We start from the raw sequence: 14,667 nt of genomic DNA, 5'->3' as shown, positions 1-14,667 counted from the left end.
AAATCAACAAAATACACCTTCTTTAATAGATGAGCCAAAATCATTTGAAAAATGCCAGTGTGTGACCGATCTTAAATGTGGTTTGTACAACATCTGTCCCTTGTTTTGATTTCTTTTCATCTGAGAAGAAACTACTAACAGATGAATTGGAAACTTACAGTGTAATAAAATTATTTGAACGTGCTTTATTTTTTCTTCCATTCTTTAGTGAAGTGTTTATTTTTACACTTACAGTAAAACACAAGCTTTCTTGCATTCAGAACATGTTTTCTTTCATTAAGGAAGCTGTATATAAAGACATTATCAGTTTTGATTTTAAAAATGCCATTAGTGAATGTCATGTGTAGAACTTATTTTTCAGACTTTAGAAGAGCACACAAGACAAGCTACTTATTTTCCAATCTGTTTCTGATTTACAATTACATTTCATTTTATCCAGAGCGGCAAAAGATAGTGGTATCAAATCTTAACAGTGTGCTTAATAAAGTTTGCACTGTGTTTTCATTTGTTTTGCACAGCCAAATATGAGTCCTGTAGCCATCCCTTGATACTTGAATGTAAGTGCCATTGGCGTGTGTAGGAGTTAATCACATACATCCTGGGGATAACTGGCATGTTACAGCCTTAACATTACAAAATAGTGTCTTTTAATCATTCATTAACCCTTGAAGCAGACTGTATATTTGAAGAAATTCTGGCCCAGATTCTCAGCTAAGGCCAAGAACCTCACAGAGCATCTTTGCATTCTCCCAATACTGTGCCAATTGTCTGGTGTTCCCAGCAAATGCCAAAGCAGCCCAAATGCAGGGGGATTCTTAAATACAATTGTACACGGTTCATATTTGGTGATGTTTAAAGACTTAGGGCCAGATTCTCTCCTGTAGTTCATGGTGCTCTGAGAAGAAGGAAACAAGGTGTTGGCAGCCCCTCCTTGTCTGCCATCACAGCCACTTGGCAGCATCACAGCCTTTTAAGTCAGAGACTGTCTCTTATTCTGTTGCACAGTGCTTAGCACGCTGGGTTCCAGACACTGCTGTAATAATAGCAGCATTCCAGAGATCACTGGTTGTGGAGGCTGGAGAAGGAAATTTCTACTGCACCTACTAACGCTCCACAGTCCTGGAAAAGCATGGTGTGACTCTGTCTCTTAGCATATTGTACACACTGAAGCATATATGCTCATTAGGGATGTAGATTAGTATGTATTTACCTTTGCTGGAATAAGGTTATGGTTAGAGCAGTTTTTTCAATTGAGTCATTGTTTGAGAAGTGCAAACTTAACTCCTGATTGCTTGGTTTCACAACATTTAGTTGGTTGTTTTAACTCGAGTGTTCTTGGGAGGTAATGTACTCCCAAATCACAGACACATGCCCATAACCTTAACTCCTTTTAGCAAAGATTTGATCTGGGGATATCCGTTCTTTTAATAGTCGTAACATGAGACTGCGGTGAACATGGTGCCTGGGGGCCATTCTTCCCTCCCCTGCCTTCTGAGGTCTGCAGGGGCAAAGCCTCACTCTTACATATCTTCTAAGATCCAAAAGAGTAGAGACCATCTCCTGCAGCCCCCGGAAGGTACATAGAAGGGAGGATACCCTCTTGTGGACCATAAGAGATGTTCAGAGAAGTGAGGAAAGGGAGGGCAAGAGGGTTGAGGGAGGACAGCACATCCAGATATTTCCTTCAACCCGTAGGTCTTCTGATAGACACATTAGGAGAAAATTCTGTTTTATTACAATACTCCCTAATGATCACTTTACATTATGAGTTCTGTCTGCGAAGAAAGGGGCTAGGGTTGAGATTTTCAAAGGCAATTGAGAGATTTAGACAACTTCCATTGGGAAGCCTTGGATGACTTTGAAAATTTCAACCTAGAATTTTGTGGAATGTAAATATCCAGCAGTCATTTCATGGTCTGTTTTAAGTTTGTTGGAGCCATTAAGACATCTTGATATTAATAAAATTTAGTAACGTTCAAATCTTCATTTTTTTCAACTAATTCTTGATTCTGTCCACCAGAGCACAGCTATAAAAGCCTAAAAAGCAATTTTAACCTATTTTGTTTTTGTTTTGTTACAAGCTGTTATTAAAGAAATAAACTTTTTGAACTCTGGTGACAGTCTCAGGCTTTAGGATGTGATAACTTATTAATCCTATGATGTTTAAATCAAACTTGGTAAAAAATAATTCTCCCCTGCCACTGGCCTAATTTATTAGCTTAGAAGCCAATATTGCTGTATCTGTGGCTTTTAGGAGAATCAAAATTGGGTTTATAATGGAAGTGTAGTTCCAACCTTAACTTTGGAGTGGTTCCTGTGTTTTAGAATTTTTTATTTGTAATAAAAGTAATAGAATGATAGGTTTCACTTTTTGTTGTTTTTATTAGAGGAATAAAACCAATATAAGATATAATTGTAAATCTCGAAGGATCACTCTCAAATTCTTATATGGTACATTGAATGAGAATTTAATATACTAAAAGAGAAGCGTAAATATTTGCAAATGTATATTTAAAATACGTACAGTAGACTTGGCAGATGTATTTGTTGAAATATAATTTTTAAATTAGATTATGAAACTATAATATATACACAGATCAAACAGAAGTAGAAACTAAGGACCATATTTTCAACACATAGTCTTCTAAGGGAATATCTACACAGCAAAAAATTCCCTGTGGCAGCAAATCTCAGAGCCCAGGTCAATTGACTTGGGCTTACACTATGGGGCTAAAAATAGAGATGTAGACAGTTGTGCTTGGGCTCATGTAGGTGTTTGGGCTCAAGCTGGAGCCTGGACTGTGAGACCTTTCTCCCTTGCTGGGTCTCAGACCCCACTCTCTAGTCTGAGCACAAATGTCTACAGGGCTATTTTTAACCCCATAGAGCAAGCCCTGGGAGCAGGTCAATTGATCCGGGCACTGAGACAGGTTTGGTTTAGTTTTGTTTTTTGTTTGTTTTTGCTCTGTGTATATACCGTGAATCTATGTTTAGGCACCTAAATAAGCGGCCTCATTTTGAAGAGTAAGCATCAGTGAGAGTTAGTTCCTGAGTGCAGGCTTAGAAGACATTATCGTTATGTAACTGGGGAACTATATGTGTTGGCATAATGTTCTCAAGAGAAACAGAATTATCTCACCAGACAAGAATGATGTAGTAATGCCTGAATTCATGCTACAATTAGCAGTATGTTGTGGTAGGAAACATAAAGTATTATGTTTTAATCACTTCTTTTACAAGTTTTTAGCATTTCAGAGTCTCTGCTGCAAGCATTTTTAAGGAAATTAGCCACTTGATGACTAGATTAAAATATGATATCCACCCGTCACAACTTTTAACATTTTTCCTTCTGACTACCTTTAAAAATTAGTTCTTCTAATTCTTTGGCAAATCACATGACCTTTATAATTAGGTACATTGTAGAAAGAACTATTGGCTACATCTATTGTTGATACTTAAACTAGTGATTAAGACTAAGGTTTGCAAGGTATTAAACTAGATTTCATTGGTCCTAGTACAGTAACTCCTCTCTTAATGCTGTAGTTATGTTCCTGAAAAATGCGACTTTAAGCAAAACGATCTTAAGTGAATCCAATTTCCCTGTAAGAATGAAGGTAAATAGAGGGGATTAGGTTCCAGGGAAATTTTTTTCACCAGTCGAAAGACTGTATGAGATATATATGCACACAGTATAAGTATAAGATCCAATAAACTAATTATTCAATTCAGTTCATTGGGGTTGTTATGTTTAAGCTTTTTGTTTTCTGTTTGTTTTTTGGTTCTTGTTTTTTCTTTTTTTTTTAAAGCACTTTTGTCCCTTTTTATTGTTAAGTTATTAATTTAATTTTGACATATCAGAGAAGGTGAATGATATACGTGAAGGTACAGTAATTATTGGCCATTGGTTTTCTTCCACTAGAGAGAGACACATAATCTGTACTAAGAGATGCATAATTCATTTCTTGCTTCTCTGTTTGTGAATCTGAGGAATGTCCTGTATGTTATTTTACAAAACTGCCTCCATGTGCAGTCTGATGAAATATATATGGAAGTCATTTATTATGAATGTAATATGGAATTAATTTTTCAGCTACTTTAGGGAAAGTATTTCTGTCTCTGACAGAGAGAAGAAGGAAATATTATCAGTCATAACTGTAAAGCAATAGTGCAAGCCGTCCAAAAAAAGTAGGGAGGAGGGAGACAGAAATCAGTTTGATGTTGTCTTAACTGTATCACTGCTGATCTTAAGCTACTTTGGTTGTTTGCACAAGACAAGGAGTGTGTGGGGAGGGGGGAATGAATCAGACATTACATTTATATTATAGGCAATATTTTGGTGTCACAATAAGGATTTACATTATTATCTCCTCAGACTCTGACTCAGTGACCATCCATCTTGTTTTTAATGTGTTTTGATTAATGTTTGTGGCATAATCCTTCCTCTATGTAGCAACCAGCTAACATAATCAATTTTAACTTCATGTTTACAGTATAAACTTTATGTTGCTTTGAAATGATTGACCTTTGAACTACTATATTAGCATATTCTTCCACATCAAGCCCACTCAGTTGTTGCCTACATGAGGGCTGCAGTTAATTTGTATAATGTGAAGATTTCCAGCTCACTCTATAAGGCAGTTCATGCCATGGAGAGCAGTAGTGAGATTTTCAAAAGTGCTCAGATTGATTTAATCCTGCTGCATTTGTAAGTAATGGAAGTTTTACCATTAACTTCAGTGGGACAGAGGTAGACCAATGTTGATTGCTTTTGGAGATTCCTCCCTATCACTATTAGTTTACAGTATGCCACTGAGTTCCAAGTGGAAAATCAAGATGCCAGATTGGATGCTGGGTCATGGAGTCTCCACATCCCCCATGTTAAAACAGACAACAGATCAGACCCGCATTTGTAAAATATTTATGGGCTGCATTTGTCTCTACTTTACTCCTCCCCTCCACAGTCTTTAATTCTGTAAACCTATAAATCTTTCTAATATACCTAATAATTTATATTTGTTTACTTGGTGGATTTTACTCAGATATAGTAAATTGGATTAACTGATATGCAATGATAAGGTCCTCTTTATTCTTTATAAAATCTTAAGTGTGCTTCACTGACTAAACTGTGTGTTGTTTTTCCCATAGTTATTCCACTAGCATGAGAAAAGGTATTTAATTTCAAGAAGTTGTTATTACTGTAACATTGTTTTCCCAGCATGCTTTGAGTCCTTGTTAGTCTAATTGAAACTGATTTTAGCTATTCTGTAATTAATACAGTCAAAAGGCCTGACTGTTGCGCACACAAAAAACAAAAAAACAAAAACCACACACGCAGACTATTACAACAGAAAACAATGAAAGATTTCCCTTTTTTTCATTGCCACTGCTACCATGTGATAGACAGAAAGACAAAATACTTTTTTTCTGGAAAAGGTTAAAAGTTGCAATTTCATTAAAATACAACTTATAGGGTGAAATCCTGGCCTGTTTGACATCAATATGAATTTTGCCATTGACTTCAGTGGAGTGAGGTTCTTGCTCATAAGAAATAAAAACATTTCCTGGTAACTGAATGAAAGTTCTCTACAATCACAATTTGAGCAAAATTTTTATTTCTTATCATCGGTTTATCTAGACTTTGTGAATTTGAATAGGTTTCCCTTGCAAAATTACCAATATTTTCTGCTTCTGGCTAGGCAGTGACAACACACTTTTTCTTCTTTGAGTATGTATCAATGTGGATACCACTGTTAAAGCTCAACTGCATCATGCACATGAGATCAGAGCCTTGTGAGTAATAATGTCCAGCAGCGACCACACATGCACCCTGCGTCTCCTCGTGCTCCTGTATGAAGGCATAAAGTGCGGGGCGGCTGCAACTTTGCTTCAGTTTCCTCTTCCTACCATTCATGGCAGCAAGATGGAACTGAGCGAGTGTCCAGCCTGCTAGGCTTTAACTTTGGCTAAATCTTCAAACCTTCTTCAGAACTCAGCTGTTTCATGTTTAAAGAACTACCGTGAATGATGTTAACCTGTTTGGACTGAATTTGGACTCAGACACTCCCCACCCCCATGTTCAGCCTCCCCTTTATCGTACACCTCAGCATGGCAGATTCATGCTCTGCTCTTCCCATGACACACTAATCCCATTAAAAGTCTTAAGAAAATCCTATATACCAGGTAGATGTTTAGTATGCCTTTCATTCTCTGGTACCAGACAAACCAGCTTCTTACAGCCGCAGTCTTTGTCATTTCAAGACTTCGGAGGATTGTAGAGAGAGGCATCCATCATACAAGAAAGATCTCATAAGTTATTGAACTTTTTGGCCAGGGCTGATTGACCCTGCTGAGGCTCTGTGGCAAATGTCAGCAATACCACCACCTGTGATGGGTTGTCCCCCTTAGGATGCCATGGGATGTGCTGAGATACCATTGAACCCACCTGTTATGCCAGCCTGGTCACCCTTTTTACCTGTCTTGCTGAGCCAGTCCACTAAGCCTCCACCAGCACACACGCAGGCAGGGCCACGCCCTACTGCAGAATGACACAGACACTGAGATCAGTTCTGTGAACACTCAGTTTAAGGGACTTGCCCCAGCACGCAGGTGTCCACCTCCCTTGGAGTGCAGACCTAAAGGTATATTATGAAATCTGCGTCCTCCCTCAATGTGAAGGAAGGTAAGCACAGTCTCTTACCCCTCCTCCAATTATAAATTGTACAAATGGGGTTATATTATAAACAATAAATAAGTTTATTAACTACAAAAGGTGAATTTTAAGTGAATATACAAGATAACAGACAGAACAAAGCAGATCACTGAGGAAATAAAACAAAATATTCAAGCTAAGCTCAATACACTTAAGAAACAGACTACAAAATGTAATTTCTTACCCTAAATGTTATTTTAGGCAGATTGAAAAGTTTCTATAGCTTAGTGTTACGTTTATATTTCTTTTCAGACTAGACCCCTGTCTCCGTCTGGACTCCCCCCTTCCCTTCCCTTCAGGTGTCTTTAGCAGTCTTTCTTCTTGGGCAGCCAGGCCATGGAGAGGAGTCCCATTTGCCTCCCTCCTCATCCTTAAATAAGATTTACATAAGGTGGGAATCCTTTGTTTTCCAAACTTGACCCGCACCTCCTTCCCTTTCAGGTGAAAGCTACAAGAAGACCAAGATAATGTTCAGTATCAGGTGACAAGACCACCTCACCTAGTAGTGTCTCAGTTATGTCCCAGGATGCCTCCCAGGAGGGAGAGGCATGAGTATCTTCACAGTCTTGTTGTTCCTTCCTCATAGCCCATCAAGTCTGATAGCCTGTCATCTGGTGGGTGTCTTCCCAATACAGACCTAGTTGTAATTGTTACATAGTCCATATTCCTAACTTTAGATACAGAAATGATACGTGTATACAAATTAGATAATCACATTCAGTATATCATAACCTTTCCAATGATATCTTCCATGAGCTATCTTGCATAAAGTACTTCTTAGCTGTGTCATATCTATATGATAAGCATAATTTCATAAAGAATATGGAGTGTAATGTCACACCACCAGTTGCAAAAAAGATGGAAAAGCCAGGTTCCTCAAAAAGGTTTAGCCTATGTCTACTCCCATTCCAACCTGAACTGTTTAGCCATCTCAGAGACACAGGAGAAATCCAAATCTAACAGAAGGACAAGAACCTGAAAAATCACAATCTATTTGAGAGTAAATCCTACTCCTCCACCTCCTTCCAATGATGAGAAATTTGCTGTGACATCTTCACAACCAGAAGAGTTTATAGGAGTTTGGAAGAGGCAAACTGCCAGGCCCATTTGGCCAGATATGTCTGTTTGACCTGGAATAGAGTGGCACCCTTCCTATCAAAGCTCCAAAGTCAGAAGAGGAAAGAGCTCAAAGATATAAATAACAAAAGCCAATTAGTGGCCATGTTGGCTTTATAAACCATAATGGATGTTTCTGAGACCACAGCCAGATCTATGGTCATTAAAGAGACTGTGCACAGAACAGCATGTCTTCAGGTATTGGGGATTCCCAGGGAAGTACAAACCACAATTGAAGACATGGAATTATTCGTTGAGCTGATGGTGCTTTTTATTCCTTAAAGATTCCTTATCACTTTGCATTCCCTGGGAATCATCAGTCCTGCCCCATTCTGCAAGCCATACTGTCCTTAAGCCCAGAAAAGACAGCCCTAGACATCTTACGATACCAGACACCCTGATTCATTGTGCCAAGAAAATAACTACATATAACTGGAGTTGCCACCTTTCTTCCTCTTCAGCAGTACACCTTTCCTTCTCAGCACCGCAGGAAATTTGACAGAACTATCAAGATCCACAACATAGCCAGTCCAAAGAGCAAGATCTTTGAAAGCTGCCTTATACCATTCCACCAGACATGATCTATGGTAATATCAGACAGATGGGTGCTAGAGATTATTGCCCGTGACTTCCTCATCCAATTCCATTCTTTCCTTCCATGCACCCCCATTTTCCATCGGTCTTCTCATGAGAGCTGCTTATAAGCGGAAGTGGCCACCTTGCTTAGGAACCATAGTTGACGAGCCATCAGAATTCAAGGGACGAGGCTGCTGCTTCTAGTATTCCTCATTCACAAGAAGAAAGGGGGTCTTCGTCCTATCCTAGGCCTGAAGACACTGAACAAACACATGCCCTACCTCAGATTGAGGATGATATTGCTTGTCTCCATCATTCCATATCTCCAAGCTCAAGACTGGTTTGTGGCTTTCAGCCTGCAGGATGCGTACTTCTATATAGGTATCCACCCTGCCCACAGGAAGTACCTGCTTCACAGTGGAGTCCAACTTTACCAGTACAAGGGACTGCCATTTGAATTCTCCATGTTAGTAAGAGTATTCACAAAATGCACATTTGAGGAAACAGCGAATTCATAACTACCTGTACCTGGATGACTGACTGATCAGAGGCAAGTTCCAGCAAGAGACCATAACAGCCATAGATTATGTATTCCCACTTCACCCAGCTCGGACTTCTTTTGAACTAAAAAAAATCATCTCACCATCATGGACAACAGAGTTCAAAGGAACCCAGATTAATTCATGGTTGGCAAGAACCTACCTCCTGGAAGGCAGATTCTTGTCTATCTCCAGTCACTGTCAAATAACCTGCAATGGAATTCAATGATGCATACATGTCTGGGAATACTGAGCCATGGCAGTGTATATATACGCGATTCCATTTTGCCAGACTTCACCTGCAACCCTTACATCTATGGCAGAGGTTGGTATATTTCCTGTCCAAATACTGTAAGAGTCACTGTCTCACCCCATGTCTTATGATAACTCACTTAGTGGTTGTACCAAAGCAATCAAGGGTTCCTTTCTCTGACTCCCTTCCTGACAACACTTATCATGGACACCTCAGTGCCAGTTTAGGGTGTCCACCTAAGCCATTTGCAGATAAAAGGGACCTGGATTCAGGACAATTTGAAATTATATATGAACATCCTAGAGCTCAGGGCCATCTGGCTGGCTTGTATAGCATTCCCTGCCTGTTCCACAGAACTTTGTGGAAGATCAAGTGCAGATCTTGAATGTCAATACTTCCACGATGCACTACGTGAACAAACAAGGAAGGGCTCAGTATTTCCCTCTCTGACAGGAAGTCATGAGGTTGTAGCTATGGTGTCATCACGATGGAGTAACCCTACTAACGCTTCACCTTCCAGGAGCCAGCAACAGTCTGGCAGGCAGTCTTTTCAAGCAGATATGAAATAAACAGCAAGTGATCACTGCAGAAATCCATCCTAAAGTCAATATTTTGTCAACGAGAGACTCCCATAATAGATCTGTTCACCACAGATAACAGTGCAAATTGTCTGGACTTCTCCCTCACAGGGGGCATGAGCCTGGACTCCCCTACAGATGCCTTCTTGCTTATGGTAGTCTCTAGTGCTTACAAATGAAATTCTCCTGAGTAATATTCAAGGTCAGATGGGCTAGTGTCACACTGATCCTGATAGCACCCTACTGTATGAAACAGTTCTGATTGTTGGACCTCTTGCAATTTTCAGCATCTCACCCATCTCCCAATCTGCCCAGCCATACTATTTCAGAGCAGCAGTCAGATATTGCACCCAGACTCGTAGTCATTGCACCTGACAGGTTGGATGTAGGCTGGTTGAACAACAGGGCCAAGGACTATTCTTGACAAGTTAGAGAAATGTTCATAGGGTCAGAAGCCATTACTAGGAAGACTGACTCCTCCAAACAAAAATAATAGTCCATACGGGCAGTCCAACATAATCTTGACCTTATAGAGGCACCAATAATAAAGATCCTCAATTACTTGCTGCATTTGCAGTGTGCTGGACTGGCATTCAGTGCTGCATGGAAAATTTTGAGAACACTGTCAGCATGTCACATTCCTTTTCAGTTGTACTCCGTCTCCTCATATCTGACAGTATCAAGATTCCTCAAGGGTCTCCTGTATATTTACCCACCTATTAGAGACCCAATACCTACAAGGGATCTCAACATCTTCCTCCTAACACTCAGGGAGCCTCCACTTGAGATGCTGTTGGATTGGTCAGTGCATCCGCCTTTCTCACAAGACCATATTTCTGGTTGCTGATGCCCAAGGTTTGGAGGGTCTGTAAGGTCCAAGCCCTTATGGCTGAACCTCCTTACATTTTCTTTCACATGGACAAGGTAGTACTGAGACCACGCCCAACGTTCATCCACAAAGTGGTTTTGGAATTTTACCTACATAATCAATTAACCTGCCAGTCATTTTCCCAAAACAGCCCTGGACACCAGGAGAGAAGCTATGTACTTTAGATGTTCTGAGAGCCTTGCTCTATTATCTCAACAGGACCAAGTATTTTAGCCTGTCTCACTGCTTCTTTGTGGACATATCTGGCCTGTTGGAAAAGCCGAACCATCTCATCGCAAAGAATCTCTAAATGGGCACACAGTGTATTTCCATGTGGTATCAGAGAGCTTGATGAACCTCTCCTTCCAAATATCCAGGCATGTTCCACCAGGGCATCTTCTGCCTGCTTCAGAAATGTGCCAGCACCAGTCTCTTGCTTCAGCAATGTGGAGCAACCCACTAACTTTTGTTAAAAGTTACACCCTGGACATGTTAGCCAGGCCTGATGCCACGTTTGAGAGAGCAATACTTCATTCTCACCATCCAGCGTTGGCTCCACACTGACACATACTCCAAGAGGAAAGAACGTTATTGACCCTACAGTAACTATATTTCTTTGAGATGTTGTTGTCACCATGGATCCTGTGACCTGCCCTCTGCCAGCTAGGAAACTACAGGAGGGTCACAGCTACTGCCCTTTATGCCCTCCTATGGGATCATGAGGACGCTCAGGGCACACATACAGCCCTGAGGATGCTGTTACTCAAAAATGTCCAGTCTCATGTGCATGAATGTACTACAATGCTACATGCTGACTACAGTGTCTCAAAGAACCTCAACAGTTGTTGTAGGGTAAGTAATCATTTTTTCACTGAATATTTGGTCCCAAATAGAGCAAGAAAGCATAGAGGCATGTGACAATGTAAAACAGTGACACGGAAAGTTATCTGAACTTTTCAAACCTCTGAAACAGGTGGGTTCAAGTTCGCTTTTGGGCAAAGCTCTGTATCAATTTTAATTTTATATGAGCTGGTTAAACCTTCCCTAATATAATTGGGTATGTCTACACTACAGGATTATGGCGATTTTACATAAATCATTTTTTAAAACAGATTGTATAAAGTCGAGTGCACATGGCCACACTAAGCACATTATTTTGGCAGTGTGCGTCCATGTACTGTGGCTATGTCGATTTCTGGAGCGTTGCATTGTGGGTAACTATCCCATAGTTCCCGCAGTCTCTCCTTGCCATTGGAATTCTGGGTTGAGATCCCAATGCAAAAACAGTGTTGCGGGTGATTCTGGGTAAATGTCGTCACTCAATCCTTCCTCCATGAAAGCAATGGCAGACAATCATTTCGCGCCCTTTTTCCCTGGATTGCCCTGGCAGACGCCATAGCATGGCAACCATGCAACCCGTTTAGCCTTTTGTCACTGTCGACATATGTGTACTGGATGCTGCTGACAGACGCGGTACTTCAGTGCTACACAGCAGCATTCATTTGCCTTTGCAAGGTTAAAGAGACGGTTACCAGCTATAGCTTCATCTGCAATTGGAAATTGGTGATGACGTTTATCAATCATTTTGCACCATTTGCAATTGGAAATTGGCAATGACGGTTATCAATGCTTTTATACCGTCTGCGGCTGTCATGGGTGCTCCTGGCTGGCCTCACTGAGGTCGGCCGGGGACGCATGGACAAAAATGGGAATGACTCCTCAGGTCATTCCCTTCTTTATGTTTTGTCTAAAAATAGAGTCAGTCCTGCCTAGAATATAGGGCAAGTGTACTAGAGAATCAGAGAGCACAGCCACTTCGTGTCAGATCCCGCAGAAATTAGATCCCTGCAGAAATGATGAGCTGCATGCCATTCTAGGGGGTGCCCCGCAACAACCCACCCGTTGCTTCCCTCCTCCCCAACCCTCCTGGGCTACTGTGGCAGTGTCCCCCCCATTTGTGTGATGAAGTAATAAAGAATGCAGGAATAAAAAACACTGACTTTTTAGTGAGATAAAATGAGGGGGAGGCAGCCTACCGCTGCTATGAATAGTCCATGTAGTACAGAATCTTCATTAGACATGAAAGGGGGGTCTGATGGAAACTCAGCCCCAGTTGCTATGATGAGGACGGTTTTCAATCCTTTTGCACTTTTTGTCTGCTGGGAATGACCAGGAGTCATTCCATTGTTGCCCCAGGCGCCCCCGGCCGACCTCACGAGGCCAGCCAGGAGCACTCATGGGATGATGAGGACGGTTTTCCACCTTTTGTATCGTCTGCCATCAGGAAAGGAAGGGGAAGGGGTGCTGCTGTTCAGTGCTGCAGCACCGCGTCTTTCAGCAGCATGCAGTAGACATACAGTGACATTGAAAAAAAGGTGAGAAATGATTTTTTCCCCCTTTTCTTTCACATGGGAGGGAGGGGGGTAATTGACGAGATATACCCTGAACCACCGGGACAATGTTTTTGACCCTTTAGGCATTGGGAGCTCAGCCAAGAATGCAAATGTCGGAGACTGCAGGAACTGTGGGGTAGCTCGAGTCCTCAGTCCCCCCTCCCTCCCTCCATGAGCGTCCATTTGATTCTTTGGCTTTCCGTTACGCTTGTCACGCAGCACTGTGTTGAGTCCCTGCTGTGGCCTCTGTCTGGAGATTTTTTAAAATTCTTTGGCATTTCATCTTCTGGAACGGAGCTCTGATAGAACATATTTGTCTCGCCATAAAGCGATCAGATCCAGTATCTCCTGTACAGTCCGTGCTGATCAGCGCTTCACACTGGGCAAACAGGAAATGAAATTCAAAAGTTCACTGGGCTTTTCCTGTCTACCTGGCCAGTGCATCCAACTCCAGAATGCTGTCCAGAGCGGTCACAATGGTGCACTGTGGGATAGCTCCCGGAGGCCAATACCATCGAATTGCGGCCACACTAACCCTGTTTGGAAATGGCAATACCGATTTGAGCACTACTCCCCTTGTCGGGGAGGAGTATAGGTATCTATATTAAGAGCCCTTTATATCGATATAAAGAGCTTCGTGTTGTGGACGGGTGCAGGGTTAATTCGGTTTAACGCTGCTAAATTCGGTATAAACCTATAGTGTAGACCAGGCCATTGTCTGTTGTATCTGTGTTGGTCTGGCCTATGTTGCTGCTATTCTGCTCTGAAGGCAGTCTAGTCCAGTGGATGAGGCGAGGTAAGAGATCTGGCTTTCATTTTCAGCTCTGCCAAAAACTTCCCTGTATCACTTTTTAGCCTGCCGTTTTCTTATGTGTAAAACTGGATAATAATGTGTACTCCCAATAGTGAGGGGTACTTTGGATCTAAGGCACACGGGATGTCATTTCACCCCTAACTTATTTTGAATAGATCAAAAGTAGTTCACAAAGCACCCTGATCTTATCTTTTCAAAAGCAAAGATCTTGGAAGGGTCCATTGCAGTAGCATATTGTCTTCATTCAAGGTGCCTTGTTCTGACTTCAAAGCAAATAATTTAGAATGTCTCTCAGGGGAAGGTACAGTGATCATTCACCTAATCTGGACTAGCATTAGCCTGTGTTTGTCATGGTAGCACCATGATTCTAACTGTGATTACTACTCCTAAGCTGTCAAGGTTCCTTCCCCACTCTGAACATTAGGGTACAAATGTGGGTACCTGCATGGACACGTCTAAGCTTAATTACTAGCTTAGATCTGGTAACTCTGCCACCTTCCAGAAATTTCAGTGTCTGGAGCACTTCCTGTCCCCCCAAAACTCTCCCCCCTCCCTGGGTGGCCTTGAGGGACTTCACCAATTCACTGGTGATCACAGATCCAATCCCCTTGAATCTTAAAACAAGGAAAAATCAATCAGGTTCTTAAAAAGAAAGCTTTTAATTAAAGAAAGAAAGGTAAAAATCATCTCTGTAAAATCAGGATGGGAAAAATACTTTACAGGGCACTCAGATTCATATAGCCCAGAGGAACTCCCTTTAGCCTTAGGTTCAAAGTTACAGCAAGCAGAGGTAAAATCTTCTCAGCAAAAAAAGGACATTT

General features: G+C 41.3%; 1 protein-coding gene across 17 annotated transcripts in view; it reads left to right on the top strand.

The window, feature by feature from the left end:
* The window catches only part of EYA1 (EYA transcriptional coactivator and phosphatase 1), a 257,074-nt gene that overhangs the window by 186,811 nt on the left and 55,596 nt on the right, over window positions 1–14,667 (top strand). The window lies entirely within an intron of this gene.

This window comes from Chelonoidis abingdonii, chromosome 2 (genome assembly GCF_003597395.2).
Source record: "Chelonoidis abingdonii isolate Lonesome George chromosome 2, CheloAbing_2.0, whole genome shotgun sequence".
Classification (NCBI taxonomy): Eukaryota; Metazoa; Chordata; order Testudines; family Testudinidae; genus Chelonoidis; species Chelonoidis abingdonii.
Note: the sequence above shows the minus strand (reverse complement) of the source record. Positions and strands in the feature narration are given on the sequence as shown.